Genomic DNA, 17872 nt, shown 5'->3' with positions numbered 1-17872 from the left:
GTACATTTTTGGCACCCTGCTTTCAGACTGTCATTGCACGCAGGGGAGAGACACCTGGACAGTATTGACCCTGGCAGGGAAGGTTTCACTATCTACGTTTGTCACGGCCAACGTAGGGAGCACTGGTGGAGTTAGCAAATGGTGGGATGGCAGGGAAGCTGCTGCTGGGTGTGCCCAAACCCATGGTAGGTCTAATGTTTTTTAGCTGGTGGGGATCCACCCTACTGAGGTTGCAGTGTCCTTCCTGTTCCTCTGCGTTGCGGTGCCTTACTTGCGGCTAGCATAGGTGCCTCATGCTTTGTGCAAAAAAGAAATCAGAAAGATTTTTCAAGGGTTACAATATTCTGATGGGGATGGACTCCTCTTCCCCCAAGGTAGCAGTTGCCCCTGGTCTTTACCATTAATCATGCAGTCCTATTACCACCCACACTGTGATAAAGATGAACGGGTTGGTCCCCAAATAGCTCTGCTGGTTCCTTTCCTTGAGAAGTTTGAGACAGTTATCCCAAGAAGACACTGTCGGGGGGTACATGCCTAACCAGAGTGTATTGGGTTTATGTGGCAAGACGTGGGGGGGTGCAGGGGTGGCTTCTGTGAGAAGACACCGGGAGAGGCCCCCATGTTGGACAGAGCCAGTTTCAGCCGGCTCCAAGACAGACCCACCACTGGCCAAGGCTGAGCCCATCAGCGACATTGGTAGCACGTCTGTGGTAACATATTTAAGAAAGGGTAAAAGCTGCTGCACAGCAACTGTGAGAGAAGAGTGAGATAATGTGAGAGAAACAACCCTGCAGACACCAAGGTCAGCGAGGGACATGTGGACGGAAAAGGATTAATAGGAATTTAAGAGTTACAAAGCCATCAGTATTTTCAGCATACTCATCTTTCTCCTTCATCCCACCAAGGCAGAGCTATTAAGCCTCTTGTCAGGTTTTCAGCTCCATTTTAGTTGCCAGCTAGTGTATGAAAGTTCATAAGGTGCAAAAAGGAGGTGAGAGTATCTTGAAGGAAGCAGTTGGCTAAAGTAACAAGAATTATATCTGCCGGTTTTAGTGTGTCTGGCATGTATTTACCTTTGCATTGCACATTGATATATTACTTGGGAAGTTATTTGATCACCAGCAGTTTATAAAAGATCTTAACCATGATAGTTATGCTTGTCAGGCCAAGGACGATATTCAAACAAAAATCTTAATGTCATCACCAAAGCCTTTGTATCTTAAAACCAGATTCCCTTTCTAAAGAAGTTCTCAATTTCTCTGCTCCATGCCTTGCCCCAAAAAGAAAGCAGCTGCGCTGCCATCCCACAGAGGCTGGATACAGCCAGCCAGAATGAAAATAACAGCAGCTGTTCTGAATGTCACCGGACCACCAGCAGAATCCCCATGGGGAGGCCACAGAGCCCACCAGAGAGAGGATCGGTGCAGTACATCTGTTGCTCTTACGGAAAGAAAAATACTCCGCTGAGTCTCCAGGATCTGCCATTCCCACAGGTGGTCCTGTCCTTGGATGCCAGATAGCCTTACAGTGCAGAGATGAGAGTGACTCTGAGCAGGCAAGTATCTTTGAGCAAGAAACCTATCCAAAGTTTATCCACAAAAGAAAAGCTGAATAAACCAGCCCTCCTGTGTCCAAATAATTTCAGAGCACAGACAAGACGTACCTAAGCGAAATCTTCCAAATTTTAAGTCAAAGACCATCAGATCCAAGAGGTCATTGCTCGGTGCAACAGCATAGACTAATTCCAGAAGTCCCAGGTCCTTACAGCCAACCCTCCCCTTGGAGTGCTCGGGAAGCTAACCTCCTCCTGCGCAGCACCCACTCTATTTCTCATTACTGTGGAAACAGAGTATTATTCAGCACATCGTTGCTGTTCCTATCTGACCTCTTCCCTGAGAAGGGTTTTTTTCTACACAATTTCTTAGGAAGAAACTTCTACAAATACATGGCATTCTGGAAATCATAGCTCACATGCAAAAGACGTAGTTCTTATTAATTTACACAACTAAAATGAATTGGGATTCTCTGGAAAGTCACTGAAGATAATTTGTTGACAAAGGATATTATTTATAATGACTTCTTACTAAATAGCCTTGTTTGTTCCTTAATGTATATGAATTACTGGAAGTTAATGCCTTACTGAAAAAAGAGGGTCATGACATACTGACAGCATGCAGGAGCAGAGCTTTAGTTGTAAAAATTATATTTTTGATAATATCACTATTTAAGAAAATGTCTTATTTTTTCTATAGGTTAAGGACTGGGGTTTTAAGAACATTCTTTAATATAATTATCTCATTGTATTTACTATCAAATCTGGCTGCAACTTGGAGTTTGCATTCCCTGGAAGTTCAAAATATTTTGGAAACAAAAACAAGGCCTCTCATGAAAAGTAGAACTTCTGAGCTTTTTCTATGAAAACTCACCCAACTTATTTTTCCTAGAATAAAAAAATCAACATTTTTGTTAGTTTTTCTATAGTTGAAGCAGCCGGATGTCCAGACACCAAGGAGTCCCCTGCTAGAGTTCAGAAATCCTTAGAGCACCTAATCCTTAGACATTAGAGCACCTGACAAAGCAGGGAGGACTATGAGCATGAAAACCTTCTCTGGCTCTGACTCCCAGCAGCTAGTTAATGGAAACTAGGACAGGGTATGTCAGCAATTGGGCTGTTTATTGTAGAACAGTATGTACCCAGTTTGGCCAGCCGCAAGAAGTTTTGGGAATATCAACAGTTGCCTATCTCTGTAAGCTGCAGAGATACCAAATGGCATGCAGAGTTCCTTTCAGCACTTACTACCTGAGGTTTCAGGCTTGTTTCTTTCACCGTGAAAAAATAAACTCAACACAACCTTTTTTCTCTTCCCTCACTAACCAAAACTCCTCTGTTTATAGAAAACCTTCTTGCAGCTCATCACATGATTTCCTGTAAATCTTCCTGGGAGATGAGCTGTTCCAAGAACTAAGCTTCTTTTCCCATCAATCTAAAATGAGCTATTTGTTCTCATCCATGGTCACCATGTCTACTCCCCCTGCATAACAGTGTCTTGGTGTATCAATTGCTCACTTTTCTATTATCCCCCAGGTCAAATTCCTCATTTCTGTAGGATTCTACATGGAAAACAACCTGTATGTATGTTGTGGTTTAACCCCAGCTGGCAGCTCAGCCCCACGCAGCTGCTCACCCACTCCCCCCAGCAGGATGGGGGAGAGAATCGGAAGAGTAAAAGTGAGAAAACTCCGGGGCTGAGATAAAGACAGTTTAACAGGTAAAGCAAAAACCACACACACAAGCAAAGCAAAATGAGGAATTCATTCAGCACTTCCCATGGGCAGGCAGGTGTTCAGCCATCTCCAGGACAGCAGGGCTCCATCACGCCTAACGGGGACTTGGGAAGTCAAAACGCCATCACTCCAAACGCCCCCCCCCCTTCCTTCTTCTTCCCCCAGCTTTATATACTGAGCATGACATCATATAGTATGGAATATCAGCTGTCCTGGCTGTGTCCCCTCCCAACTCCTTGTGCCCCCCCAGTCTGCTCGTGGTGGGGTGGGGGGAGAAGCAGAAAAGCCCTTGGCTCTGTGTGAGCACTGCTTAGCAGTAACGAAAACATCCCTGTATTATCATCAATGCTGTTTTGGTCACAAATCCAAAACATAGCCCCATACTAGCTACTATGAAGAAAATTAACTCTATCCCAGCCAAATTCAGCAGATTCTCCACCCCTTATTCCATACTATTTACATCATGCTCAGGTCCCACACTATCCAACACATCCTCATTAAGCACCACTCCCCTTCCCATCCTTTGATATAATATGCAGGTATCATTCCCTTAGTCTACGGACCACCCTTGTAAAATGTCCATAAAATGTCTAGAAATGTCCACAAAATGTCCATTGAGTTCATTTAGTCCCCAACTTTGGGCTCCATCTCTTACGGCGGTCGCTCAGGACAGCAGAGGTGGTGTGTTGCACGGAGTTATTGGGCACCAAAGCCAGCTCAGGTCGGGTCACTGCTGCACTTGCACTGCTTCTTGTAAGGCTTGTCCTCCGCTGGTTCAGGTGGGTCCTGCTATATGCAACTCAAATCACGGGTTACAACAATTTAAAGGTATTTCCATCACAATGCAACTATGGCCTGTTGCAAACCCAGGCAGGTCTTCACCAGGGCTACTTCACAGATTTGAAAGGTCTGTGTGTACAACAATTTGGCCTGCAAGGTGCCAATAAGATGCAGCAGTTGCTGGGAAGACACAGGAGAAGCCCTGTACCATCTACTTTCCCTGTAGGTTGTAGGCAGTACGATACGGGCAACCCTACTACACAGGGATTCAGTGCTGGATGGTGGAGTGACTTCATATTAGGCAAACATTTTTTAAAGCCATTTATTCTTTGGATTTTGGGTCCATGGATGACTTCTGGGAGGCAGCTCTCTGAGACAGTGGAGCACAAGCTCCCCCAGAGCCCCTGTGAGGAGGTTAACCCACAGCTGATCAATGCCTGCACTAGAAATATGAGTCCTCAGCATGGATCCAGCCAGAAATGGAGGTCAGTTCATGTCTGTTGTTTTATCCAGAAGTGTTCGATTAGAAACGTCTCTGTTCCACCTCATTTCCATGGCCAGCAGCAGAGCTTGCAGAGTCTCCTAGCAGCTTCTGAGGACCTCAGTGCCTTCAAGAGCTGCAGGTTTCAAGCACTCCTGCCTGATTGCTCTCAGAGTCCGTGACCACAAGCCAAACTGTTCCTAAACTTATGCTTTACAGCTAACAGCCTGCAGAAGCAAGCTTGTCCGAGACCTCCCACATTAGCAGTGAAGAGCATGCTCTGTATTGTACAACATGAGGAGGTACGTCTGTCTGTCTGTCTGTCCTCCTCTGACCACATCACACGCTCGCGCGCTGGAGCCCAACAGCCATACTAACTACCTGTGGCTCCCAGACACACCAGTCCAGGACTGAGGCTCTAGGACAGGACCCAAATGCTGGAAGTTTCCTAGATCCTGTGAAACTAATTGAAATCCAAAGGCCACTCTGTCAGTCAGTTCTGTAGCAGAATGATTGCTTTTGGACAGTGGATAAATTTTCATGGGAATTCCCATGAGATCGGGTATCCTCTAGCTTTATTTGGTTTGTTATTTTTAGCCATTGATCTACACAAAGCACTATTCTCAGAGAAATCATCTTACCAACACATACAAAGTGATCAGCTTTCACTACCTGGGAGAGACGTCTTGGGGTCATTTTGGATTTTCTCTGAAAACAGCCTGATGTTCAGCAGCTGCCAAGAGGGCAAACAGATCGTGAGGAGTTATTAGCAAAAGAACAGAGAACAAAACAGGAAATGTTATTATACTGATGCAACATATCCTTATCTTGAGCACTGGATGTAATCCTGGTTGTCAGTGACAAAAAGGATATAATAGCATGAAAAAAGTTACTAAAAAGAGCAGTAAGAATATCAGAGGTACAGAGGGCTTTTGCTACAGGGATAAACCAAATTGACTGGCACTCTGCAGCTGAGAAAAGGGAGGACTTTCAGCACTCAGAAAAATTACACAGGGAATGATTTTTCAGTACTTTTCATGATAAAAGAAATAGGGAAATGATCAGGCACATGGTTAAAGCAGAGAACACTACTCTTTCACATAAATAGAAACAGAAACTAACCGCCATGTGATGTTGTCAAAAGCAGATGCACAGCTGGGTTCAAAAGGCATGACTCAAATTTAAGATGGAGAGATACCATTTAAGATGTTGTTGGAAAAGCTACTTTAAACTAAGGATGTCCATCCCATGTGATTGACACTGGCAGAGTTCATCATCCTCTCCTTTGCCTGTTTCTGATGGGTTGTGCTTTTGGTTAGCAACAAGATAAAGATCCGGGGATGGGGTTGGGGGAGGTTGTGCAAGCTGGTACGGTAGTTCTTATTTTTTACATTAATAGGGAAACAGAAGAAACACAAAAGTGGAGGTAACTCATTTGAGTTTAAATTCCTTTTTCTGTCAGTTATTTCATTTAATCTCACAAATACTGTGATTAATAGTTCACAGCTTGACAGGGCCACCTCATCAACTGCAGACTCCATTTGCATTAAAGTGGGGCATCTGGGAAAAATATGCATATACAACCAGCTGCTTTGGGCACTTCTGGGCCCCTCCATTGCTGGGGAAACTACACCTTAGTGTCGAAGATAAACCATATTCCACCTCCTTTATCTTTACAAAAGAGCAGTTGAAACAAGTAGGCCTAAAAGAAGGAAAATTCAAGGATGCTTAGTTTTATTAGCTAACATGGACATGGTATCTCTCAGGGTACATAAACATCCCTAATGCAAAAGTAGAAGTAAGTAATAAAAACGATAAAAAATTATTAAAAATGCGTATGAGTTCAGTGAATATCTGTCCTGCAAAAGTGGACAAATCATGGTATGTAAGCCCTCACGTACTCTTGATTCCACCGAGTCAGTGTGCACCATGTACTGGACGCACAAGCGAGTACCAGCCACCCTGCATGGTTCATTTGGATAATTGCACATGAGTGAATGCCACAGCCTGTGTCCAGACTAGTGATTAGCTCAGTAATCATCTTGAGGCTCTTGCATCTTAAATGAATTGAGTGACATCCTTGGGCGAGATCACCTAGGTACACACTAATCATTGGCTAGGCAACGGAGCCAAGGATGGTCCCTGGCCAACTCCGTATTGCCTCAGCAGCCTCAGTGCAGAAATGCCCACACTGCTGTGGATGCGACAGGACGGGTGGGTGACATGGAGATGATTGGGTCAGACACTGCACATCCAGACAGTAATATGATTTGTTATTTTCTTACTTTAAAGAAGTTGCAGACTACCAGGAAACTTCTGGTATTCATTTCCATTACCCAGGAAAAAAGGTTATTTTGGTGCATTATAAAGGATAGAGTCACTTTGCTGTTCTCAAAGGCCATTCAAGCCCAGACAACAGAGACACGGCCAGAAATTCTTTATCATATCATGTGTTTCTAGCTAAATATTGCCTGAATTGGGATTTAGAAAATAGGACTGACCACACCTCAGGCAAAAATCCCATATATCTGATGTCCAGCACTGCCTGAACTCAATCAAGGTCTCTTCTATGCTTAAGATAGGCACTCTACACACTCAGAACCCCATCGTCTGGAAAGGACAAGGATTTCTCTCTGATGTAAAATCATTTACAACTCAGACTGAGAACAATCCGCAATGCCCAGACAAGGCTTCCAGTCAGAACACTTACCCAGAAACCAGAAGACCCAACTTCTAAGGTGTCTAGAGGCTTCTATGCCAAGGGGAGAACCCTCCACCCTGACCACTGAAACTGGGATGCTACATGCTAAGGTTTATAAATCATGGGGAAGACAGAGAACAGCCAAGAGTGAACTTCACTCTAGCCACTTGGGGGGTAGACATTAATAAGAAATTTGTATTCTGAGGCTCTGACTCATCTTAAGTGGATTGGGCTCCCTCACACTTGCTTTCAACAAGCAAAACTGCACCACCAGGTACAAACTGGCCCAGGTACCTCAGAAGAAGCAGAAAGTGTCCTAGCAGGAGTTGAGGGAACACGTTCTCCTTCAGGGCAACATATGTCACCAGTTTCCTGACAACTGCACTAACCACAAGGCTAGTTTGAGAATGAAGAGCTGAGCAGAGGAGCACCATGCCTTCAGATTTTTTTTGTATCATCAGAGCTGTTTCTGCTCTGTTAGCATCTCTTCTCAGAAGACAGCTAACCAGCTTACATCATGACTGGGGGTGGAAGTAAGCATTTCCTTTTAGTTCTCTCTACAGTCAACAGTAAGGGTCAAGAGTAGCCAATTTAGGGAGTTCCCTCTGAAGGTCTTAGAGGTCCTCACCTTCTGCCACTAACCAGATTAGACCATCCCTTTCCCTTTGGGGGGTGTGTGTGTCTAAATTCGGAAAAAGACATTGCCCATAGGCACTGACATATCTAGCTCTGCAGGATATCACAGAAGCAATACTACATTCATGCAAATTAATTTATCCTAATTTTCTCAGACAACCAGAAGTTTTCTGAATAAGAGTGCTTGTGTGGAGAGCTCTTTCCACAGACTTTCTCCTGCTGCTGTCACAAAGCTTACCAATACTGTAAAGTCAACGTAAGGTTTCTGTCAGGTTGGTTTTCTGCCCCAGCAAAACCTTAGGTGTCAGATCTGACCTTTGGGTAGCCACAAAGTTTGAATTTTAAAAGATCAGCAGAAATAGCAGTCTATCATGTGAAATAAACACAGAAAATAGGTTTAATATCTCTCCACATCACTAGCAAAAGCACTTTTTTTTTTATGAATTCACAAACTAAAGGATGGAAAGAGGCAGTTAAAAGTAGTCATAAGTAGAACAGCAACTCTCCGGCTGATAAACCAATTAAGGAAACATATCTGTAAAGCAATTGTTACGTTATATACTCTTTGAAAAATAGCTGGGAGACACTAAAATCCTTGAGTTATTATTGTTATTAAAAATATTCTGTTCAGTTTGTGTTGTCTTTCTGGAGTAGTTTATTATGAAGTTTCAGAAAATACTGATTTACACTACAAGAAAGTGTCTGATGAGAAAATCTAAATCAAAGAAAACTTAATTCTCTGTAAACACTTTAAATCTAGATGAAAACTACATACACTTAGCAAAAGAAATAGAAAATGAACAAGATTGTGGCATGTTTTCCAGCTAATTCATCACAACAGAAGATTAGCATATCAACCCAGCATAACAGCACACACCTCAACTACATTTTCAGGAAACACCATGAGGAAAGGAGGGACACATCTCTGGACTGCAGATTTCAGAAGAAGAAACTTTCAAATGCAGGACTAAGTACTGTAACAAATGTTACTGTAACCTCTTCCAGCCAGCATGAAGAGGAATGGGATTATGTGCAAAAACCCCTCTGAGATTGTACACTTCAGTGGGCATACCTTTCAGTTATGTTTCCTTTCAGTCAGTCAATCAATCAGCTTCCCACCTGTAACCATTTTTTCCACCAACTTCGCCTCTAACTCCTTACTGGAAATTCCTTTTGCCAGTAAATATTTCCCACGCTCCAACTAAAGTGGAAATGAATAATTCTGATTATCTTTTTCTTTTTTTTCTTTTTTTTTTTTCTTTTTTTGTTGTTGTTGCTCTTTTGAGCTGGAGAACAGAAAGCCTAGAATGGAAATCCTACCATTAAATAATATCAGCGCATCATTGTTATGGACAATTCCACCTGCCATCATAGCTAAAACAGTGGAATTTAAGGAGGTCGTAAGTAGTATTTGTCATAACTAGTCAGAGGCTCATATTGACTCTAGGAGAAGTTCAATTCTAAAACCACTGTTATAACTGCATTTATATCTAATCCATGCATCTCCCTGCACCACGCCAACAGAAAAGTCTGTGAGGTTCCAGGTACATTTTTCCTTTCATTATTTATATATGCCAAAGTCAACAGAACTCACTGTAGGTCAATGTGCTTGTTTGTACTCGATTATTACTACCTCCTATTTTTTCTGTTTTGGTCATTTGAGTCAAACATGTCTGGAAAGAAGGAGTTAACTTCTTATGGTGGAAATTCTGGGTATATTAATGAGAAGAAAGAAGCACCCAGAAGTTTCAGTCAAAATGTAATATCCAATAGGGAGCAGTAAAAGTATCATCTGCATCAAGACAAAATAAATATTTCTGTTCGAAAGACTAAGACAATAGAACAGTGATGACAAAAGAAGTAGAAACCTGCTCTAGCAAAACATTTCCAGGTGGTTTTGACCAGCAGGGTCCCTTCAGATGGTCCATTAAATCTTGAAAAGACAAAGAATAAATTTACTGCAACAATGGAAATACCAGATCCTGAGCCAATATACAGCTAGTTGGGGTTACTGGAATCATGGAAAAATTACAAATTCTCAGAAGGATAAAAAGCAACTGTGGAGCCTGTTGAGGCAATGTAATGGACAATGACGACAAACTTCGTTGACATGAAGGAACAGGCAGATAGCCAAAAGAAGTAATGATGCATTTCAAAGAGTCTACAATTCAGACAAAATGATTCCTTTCAAGACTTGCCATTTATGGAATTAAACCATCAATAAATGATATGAAAAAAAGACATGAAAGAATGCTTGTCAACAGCAGTGGTAGCAAGCTTTGATGGAATAGCTCCATCCTTCTATTGCTTCTATAGTTCGAGTCACAGAAACATGACAACAGCTGTGCTGGTTCAGACCACCTAGCTCAGTAGCTAACTTCTTCTGTAGTAAGGACTATTAAGAAAAATAAAGAGTAAGATCACATCCAACATATACCATAACTCCACCTCAGTGCTCTCCTAGCCTCAAATTGCTCTCAGCACCAGGAATTCCCTGAGCCTGTTATGTTTTGTCTGTTTATTCACCTTCTATTGAATCTGTCTTCCAAGTCTGGTCTCCCCAGGAACATGTGGACTTCCTACTTCTGCAGTGTCCTCGGGCAAGGAGTTACACAGGGCTGATAACTCTTTCCTGAAGATCCATTGTTGACGCAGAAGTCACGGACACTGCACACAATCAATATGATCAAGCAGATGCCACTTCATTGCCAAAATAGCTCGGTTTATATACTCATTCTGGTTCCTGTTCACGCATAAGCTGATTAAAGATTGGTTAGCATGTGCTGTCCACGCGCCTAGTTACACCTAATGATTGGTTATATCAACACTGTACACGCGCATAAACATAAGACATAATTGGTTATATTAACTAAAACATGCAAAACTTGTCTCAGTCTAATTGGTCAAGATAAACTGCCGAATTGAGGTTCTTTGTGCCAAGTTCCCTTTATCGTGGAATGCGCACCTGTGTTCTTCTAATTGGTATCTTTCTTTTTTTGTCTTCTTGTTTACTCTGTTCAAGGCCTTCTAAAGGCATCTGGAACGCTCCTGAGACCGTTAGCTAAATATGTGTCCACAATCCATCATCTTTTTCTCTGTAATATGCTGGATGGCCAGCACCGAGATTGTGCTGAAGCTTGATAAAGGAATAGGTAAAAACATGAGAAAAAATGTGTTGGTTGCAGAAAATACCCCTCATCAGAAGCTGGTGTCTCAGACCATGCTGCTTACTGTGGGATATGACCTTTTTCACTCAACCCCTTGACCAGGGCAACTGAAAGTCCATCAGATGCAATCCATAGAAAAAAATTCCTTAAAACCCAAACAGGTGGCCAGAGAAGAGAGACATTACCTCAATGTGTTCCTGGCATGGTACTGCAATCTACAGGGGGGCTCCGAAGGACCATACTCCAGTGCTGGAAACAGGATAGCCACAAGAACACAGACCACCAAACAGCTGCTTAAACCTACCAAGGCTGTGCTTTAGGAGCAGTGCTTCTCACACCATCCTAGTCTTCCACCCTTGCCTTCCCTGCCTCTCCTGTGCCAGAAAAAAAATATTTTGTGTTCCTAGATGGCAGACAGTGCAGAAAACAGCTCTGCCTGAGAAATAACTGGCCGAGATGAACAACAAAAGCACAGTTATTTTTCAACTGGTTTGGTTCTTGGGCAGGTTTCACGGACAGGCAGCAGTGCTGGCACAATAGAAAGGCAGCCTTGGAGCAGGTGTGGGCAGACACAGGGAACAGGACAATCCAAACTTGTGAGGACAGGGAATAAGCACCTGTCAGACCATGCCAGAAGAACAGCAAAAATGTGTCACAACTCTCCTGATAGCCAGCTGCACGGGATGGCCACACCAGCTTGATGCCTGCAGGCATTTCTCTGGTAATTTCATGTTGCATGAGTGTTTGCTAACAAAGAACCAACGAAGAATGCTGTTTTCTTCAAGAGAAAAGTCAACTGTTTTAATACCTCCCAGGGTCCCAAGTCACCTTAATAAGGCAAGACAACTCTATTGTTTTTCTGGGGGAGGATGTAGTTAATTTTGTTATGCAATAACAACAGACCAACTCAGCATTACTATATCTGAATGGAAATAAGTTCCACTCCGTGTGGTTTTCAAGGCTTACAGAACACTGTTTGGGTTCTGATACTTCAGCCCAGGGACTTTCTTTCCCACCAATAGCAAGAGACTTTGCAGGAAGCACAAAACCCTCTTTTTCACTCCCAAGAGAAAAAGTCAACAGCCTGCCCCAGTCTAAATAATTGCTGAGGAAGCATGATAAAAGCACCTCACTGTAAATACACAACTTCATTTGACACCTATTGCTACAGGCAGTGGCAAAACACCATGAAATACTGGAGCAGCACAGGCCAAACAAGCTATGCAAAACCCAGCCATTTTCACATGGGTTTTTGTTTATTGCTACAGAGGCAAAAAGGAAGCAAAATACTAAAGAAACTTCTGGGTTCAGACACCAGAATGTTATCCTGATCCCAAGGTTTCAGTGGAGCTCAGATTTCAGATCTTGAGTGCTGGAGATAAATTAGCCACGGCCCAGCAGCTGCAAATGTGCCCAGCTCCCTGCTGACTTTTGTAGGCAAACAGGCAGACGGGAGGCCAAAGCACACCGAGATCTCCAGGAGCGCTTATATGACAAATGTCACTTGCTTTTGTTCAACCACCACTGCATTCTGAAACTTGCGACACTAAAACACCCCGGCTAGTCTTAGCTAACAGCTAGTGGGGACAAAACCCATTAGCCTGCCAGCACGAGGTGTCTCTACAACTGGTGCTGCAGCTTGGTTAGGCTGGATCAAGCAAGAGGAGAGAGACTTCATGTGGGAGCATCTCTGGTCTACAGGAAGAGTTCTTTTTAGAGGCCTGCCTGCTGTTGGCTCCACTCCTTGTCCTGGAGGGAGTGCATGAGGAAGCGGGATGGCAGGCCCAGAATCAGACCTGAGACACTGCATGAGGAGCTTACAGGATGGTCACAGCAAAAGAGTGACACGGCCATGGCACAGGAACCAAGCTGGCTTGAGCTGACAGCGACAAGAGGTGCAGCTGGAGCCGGCACCCTCGGGAGATTGTCCATGCAGGTGCAGCACCAGAGCAAGGGTGGCTTCAGCTTGGATGCCCACCAGAGCCCTCGGGAACGTCACCCTTTTCCCACAATGACGGAGCATCCTGTCAGAAGCTGGGCAGCGAGGCAAGAAGGTAGCAGCGACCTGCTCGGCTGCCTCGGCAATTGGAGAGCCAGCCCAGCGGCTTGGGGCAGCTGTTGAGACATCGGTCGGATTTTCAGCAGTTCCTTGTGCCTCTGTTGAAGACAGAACGCCTGGCTCGGTCAGCTGCTGGCCTGACTCTGCAGAGCTTTTCTCATGCTCTTCTCCAGCGTTTGTTGTTCCTCTTTTTTCCCAGCAGCCCTTGTAAGTAAACTGGGTCCTTTGGCTGCGAGACAGCTCTTGGCCCAAGGAATTGGTCAGCTGGAGCTGCTGCAGCCAGCGCGTCTCCCTCCGGCCCTTACAAGCCCCTGGCTGGAGGAACACACAGACTCACAGCATCTGTAACCAAACCTCATTGCATGTCAAAAGGCTTGTTTTCCTCCTCTAGGCATTTCGGATCACCTGCAGGTGGATACATCCTGCACTTGGTTATGAAATACAGGTGCAGGTTTTCAGTGTAGGTCAAAAATAACTGCTTCCAGTTACTCCCCTCAAAAGTGCTCTGTACTCCCCACTTGAAAATACTTTGCTGACAGGAGCTTTTAGGGGAAGAAAAAAAATCTGCTTTGCATCTAAAGCAAGGGAATTTCCACAACACGGGGTCTTGTGAGAGGAACATGGTGATCCAGGAGGTTGCCTTGCTCAGGAAATCAAAAGAAGATCATCGGACTGATTGGAGTCCTCTTCAAAAAGAAAAGCCAAGAGCGGTGAAGTATGCCCATAATAAGTACATTTGTGGTTAGAGAGAGGTACCTACAAAAACGGCACTTTGCTGCTTCACACGTCCCACAAGTAGCTCAAAATGTTACACATGATCTTAATCAGTAATTATATAGCGTGCTACTGGCTTTATCCCTCCTCACCTCCTCCCTTCTCCCCCAGACCAGGCCACAAAGACTTTATAATGCTGCTAGCTCTAGGTCAAATCAGCTAAACACTTAAAGCCTTACAAGGATTTTTTTCTTCTAATTAGCCTCTTACTGAGCTGAGATGGTATTTAGCTGCCAAAGAAGTCATATGGTTATTTTTGAAAATGACATGTTTTCTTTTGCAAATTATGCACTTTGGTTTAACCCCCATTACAATATGGCCAAGAACTCTCATTTTGTTTCCTATGAAAAGCCATCTCATACTACCCACCCGAACCCTACTCCATAAATGGAAATAGCCACTACCCTGTGTTATTCACATCCTTGAGAGAAATGTACATACTGACTCTCTTCTCAAGCACTCCAGCCCAATTCCAGCTAGGACCTGTTGTAACTCACAAGTGCAGGCATATGAGTAAGGCTGGGTTTTGTGAGAAGCAGCTGTGTGCCACTGAAGATGAGGTGAGCAAGAGGCAGCCTCTTTCGGTGAGTTTCAAGGGAGAGAGAGATAGACTGAAGAAGAAGAAAAACAAGTGCATGGCCTGACTCCCAGATTCCTGAAGCCCCACCAAAGCCACTGAGCCCCTCTCTCCCATAACTCCCAGCCTCCCCCAGGATACCAGCGACTGCTCATAGCCTCCCTACAGCTGGAGCAGAAAATTTCAGTTTTGGCAGCACTGTGCATTTGAGGGCCTACACATGAGCATGCCTGGGTCTGCTCTTGGACCCTTCAGTCATCAGATGACCTTCATATATCCTAATACGTATACTACTATAACACTCTAAGAATTGCCACCCAAGTGCTCGCTACAAAATCTAACTACTACTGAGAGCTCCCTGAATTGATGACAGCATTACAAACCACTCTGCCCCAGCCATCCTGTCTTAATTGCTTTAATCACTTTCTGCAAAGTCTCATCTTCACCATTAGTTCTGGAACCAAGAATCATTTTGCCTGAGCCATGGCAGGATTTTTGATCTGGCTGCATTTATTGTTAATATTAACATTAATAGTAATATTAATAATAACCATATTATTATTAAAGACAGGCATTAATCCAAGTACAAAATTTTGCTCCACAGAGATTTTGGCAAAGGTTCTAGATAGGCTTTGAAACCACCCACTTCCATTTTGCAAACTCTCTTCAACTTATAAACGATATGGCTGTAGATTAAATGGAAAAAAAAAAAAAAAAAAAAAAAAAAGACAGACATTTAAAAAAAAAAAAAAAGGCTACATACCACCAAGGAAAAGAGGGTTTGCAAGGTCCCTTGGGGCCTGGGCACACCATCCAAGGCAAGGATTGGGGACTGATCATTTCACGTAGCAGAGACACTACCTGTGAAATTGGATTCATAAATCGTCAGAGCCAGGGAGGACTGGCCAGTGCTTCCTGCTCTCAGGAACATTGTGACATTCAGTTTCAGATGGTCATCGTGATGCACCTGACTGCTCCTCTCTGATGGCAGCCCAGAGGCAATTCTTCTTCAAGGACTCCAGGACTACTGAATCTTGCCTACTGTCCCTCTGGGTACTGGGGTCCTACAAACACTTCAGCATCCCAGACTCCAAGATTTTCTCACCATGTGACCATTGGATCCATTTGTTTCCAGCTGAGGGGGCTAGATAGTTAAATTAGGCACAAATTCTCCATACTTCACCATGTCAAGTGAGCTGTGGGACTGTCAATTGCCGGGGGAGCACACAGTTGGTAACGGTCCTCCAGACATCATGCACGGCTGATTTGCTGGAATGCAGCTCCCAGATGAAGTGGTCTCCATTCATAGTCTTTTTCTTGGAATAATCAATGTGAAGTGTTGCTCAACATAAAGCAGTCAGATCTAACTGACACATGCTGGAGGCTGATAAAGAAACACAGCTCTACAGAGGACAACTCCTCCCCATTTCCCAATTATTCTGAGGCACTGAATTAACAGATGTACAGACTCAAAGGCCAAAAATCTCATTTTCCACGAAACTCCCTGCTAGTTCCTACAACTGAGAAACAACGTGGGGAAAGCACTAAAAATAATAATTACAGTATAATTCAGAACAGCAGCCGTCAGAATATCTTCTTTTTTGACTCCCTTTTGGTGTTTTGTTTTGTTTTTTTACTGTTGTGGCTTGGCATTATTAGCAACAGAACTTCGTTATGATCTTATGTAAACAGAGTGGCTTTTTTTAAAAGGGGAGAGCGTCAGTCTCAGGCATCAGTAGGTGGAGGCATTGCACAGTGCAACATCGGTGCAGCTCACTGCTGCGGGGTTTCGGGATCCCTACAGCCACTTCCTATGGCAGATGTTACTACTCCCTCACCAGCCCTCACCCTGGGACCCCTGATCTTTTCCCATCCTCAGTTGTCTGCTCTCTTGGACGTGATCCTTTCCTCAATAATAAGCCAATTCATCTCCTAATTTAGGTAGCCAACTAACTTTATGGCCCAACCCTCCAAAAATGTCAAACACACCAAAGTTAGCAGTTTTTAAAAAGTGACAGCAGACGGTGCTGGCACATCCTTGGCTCATTTAAATACATACGTGTACCAAGCCATTCAGATCTAGGCTGAGGAGACATACTTTTATGAAAAACTTGGCTTTTCTTGAAGAAGTCAGCATGTGGTCTGTTCTCTTCAGTCTCTGAAGAGAATCAAGTCCCGTTTACTCTAAAAATACAGGAATCGGAGCCAGATATCAAGCAGAACCAGATGTCACGACCCAGAAGAGAGCATACACAGATGGCAGGGGGACATATGGCACACAAGTTCTTTCCCACTGCGAGTGTCCCTGTCAAGACAGCTCTTTAGCTTTTTCACTATTTGTTCCTGTAGGCAATATGTAGGGGAGTTAACTGCCAATTTTTTTTCTGTTTTAAAGGGACAGATGAATCTTATTCTTTGTAACTCCCAAATACCCTGCTTATTCGCCATTTCAGAAATGGGAGAATTTATAGCCTGCTTTACATGTCTGTAACTTCTTTACTCCTACAAATATGCATTTGTCCTGCCACTTCTCCTATGCTCCATTGCAATGGTGTGGTTGTGGCACACCTTACCCAGAAAGCAGAGACCTAGTTGATACAGTCTGAGTGTGCTTCCCTAGGAGTGAGAGGTAGGACAAGTGTAGATAACTCGAATTTCTTTCCAAATCCAACTGCTTGTCCAAGTCACCCACTTCCATGGCACAGAAGAAACAGTTAAGTATATTTGAAAAATAGAAAACAAAACAAACAAACAGTATGGGTATTAGAAACAATGTGTTCAAAGAGAGAAAAAATACCTTCTTAAGGACTTGAATGTGGCCCTTCCATTTTTCAGGGAATTTGTGTGTATTCACAGTAAATAAACTGAGCAAGAAAGTGCAAAAGATCAAAATCAACATTAGAGACTGGTGGAGAGATGAGGCAGCACTGGGGTGTGTTACCATGGACAATGCAGGAAAAGGAAGCACTCCCCTGATACATATTGCTGGTGAGATAACAGAAAGAGAGAACATAGATTTTAATAATTGCCAACAGAAATAAAGCCCATCAGGGAAACTGCTTATTGGGGAAAAAAAAAAAAAAAAAAGAAAAAAAAAATCTAATGAGACAGTGTTCAAAACTCCCCTTCTACTACAGCCACTGCTGTGCTCAAAAAAAATTTAGGGAAGATCAAATGAGTGGCTGGGGACAAAAACGAACCAGAAAAAGAATTTACGTATCTAAGTCATGTGATCTGGAGCAGCAATTCAAACCCAACCTTTCTGCAGCAGAAAATTCACCTTAATGACTTGGTGAGCTTTCTATCTTTCTTCAGAGTGAAATACCAACTCCTCATAGTCACCATCATTGCCAAGCGGAGCTCTAGCTCCAGCTGTAACGCCACAGTGACCTCTCAGAGGAAGTCACACACG

The sequence above is a fragment of the Harpia harpyja genome, chromosome 22 (genome assembly GCF_026419915.1).
Source record: "Harpia harpyja isolate bHarHar1 chromosome 22, bHarHar1 primary haplotype, whole genome shotgun sequence".
Classification (NCBI taxonomy): Eukaryota; Metazoa; Chordata; class Aves; order Accipitriformes; family Accipitridae; genus Harpia; species Harpia harpyja.
Note: the sequence above shows the minus strand (reverse complement) of the source record.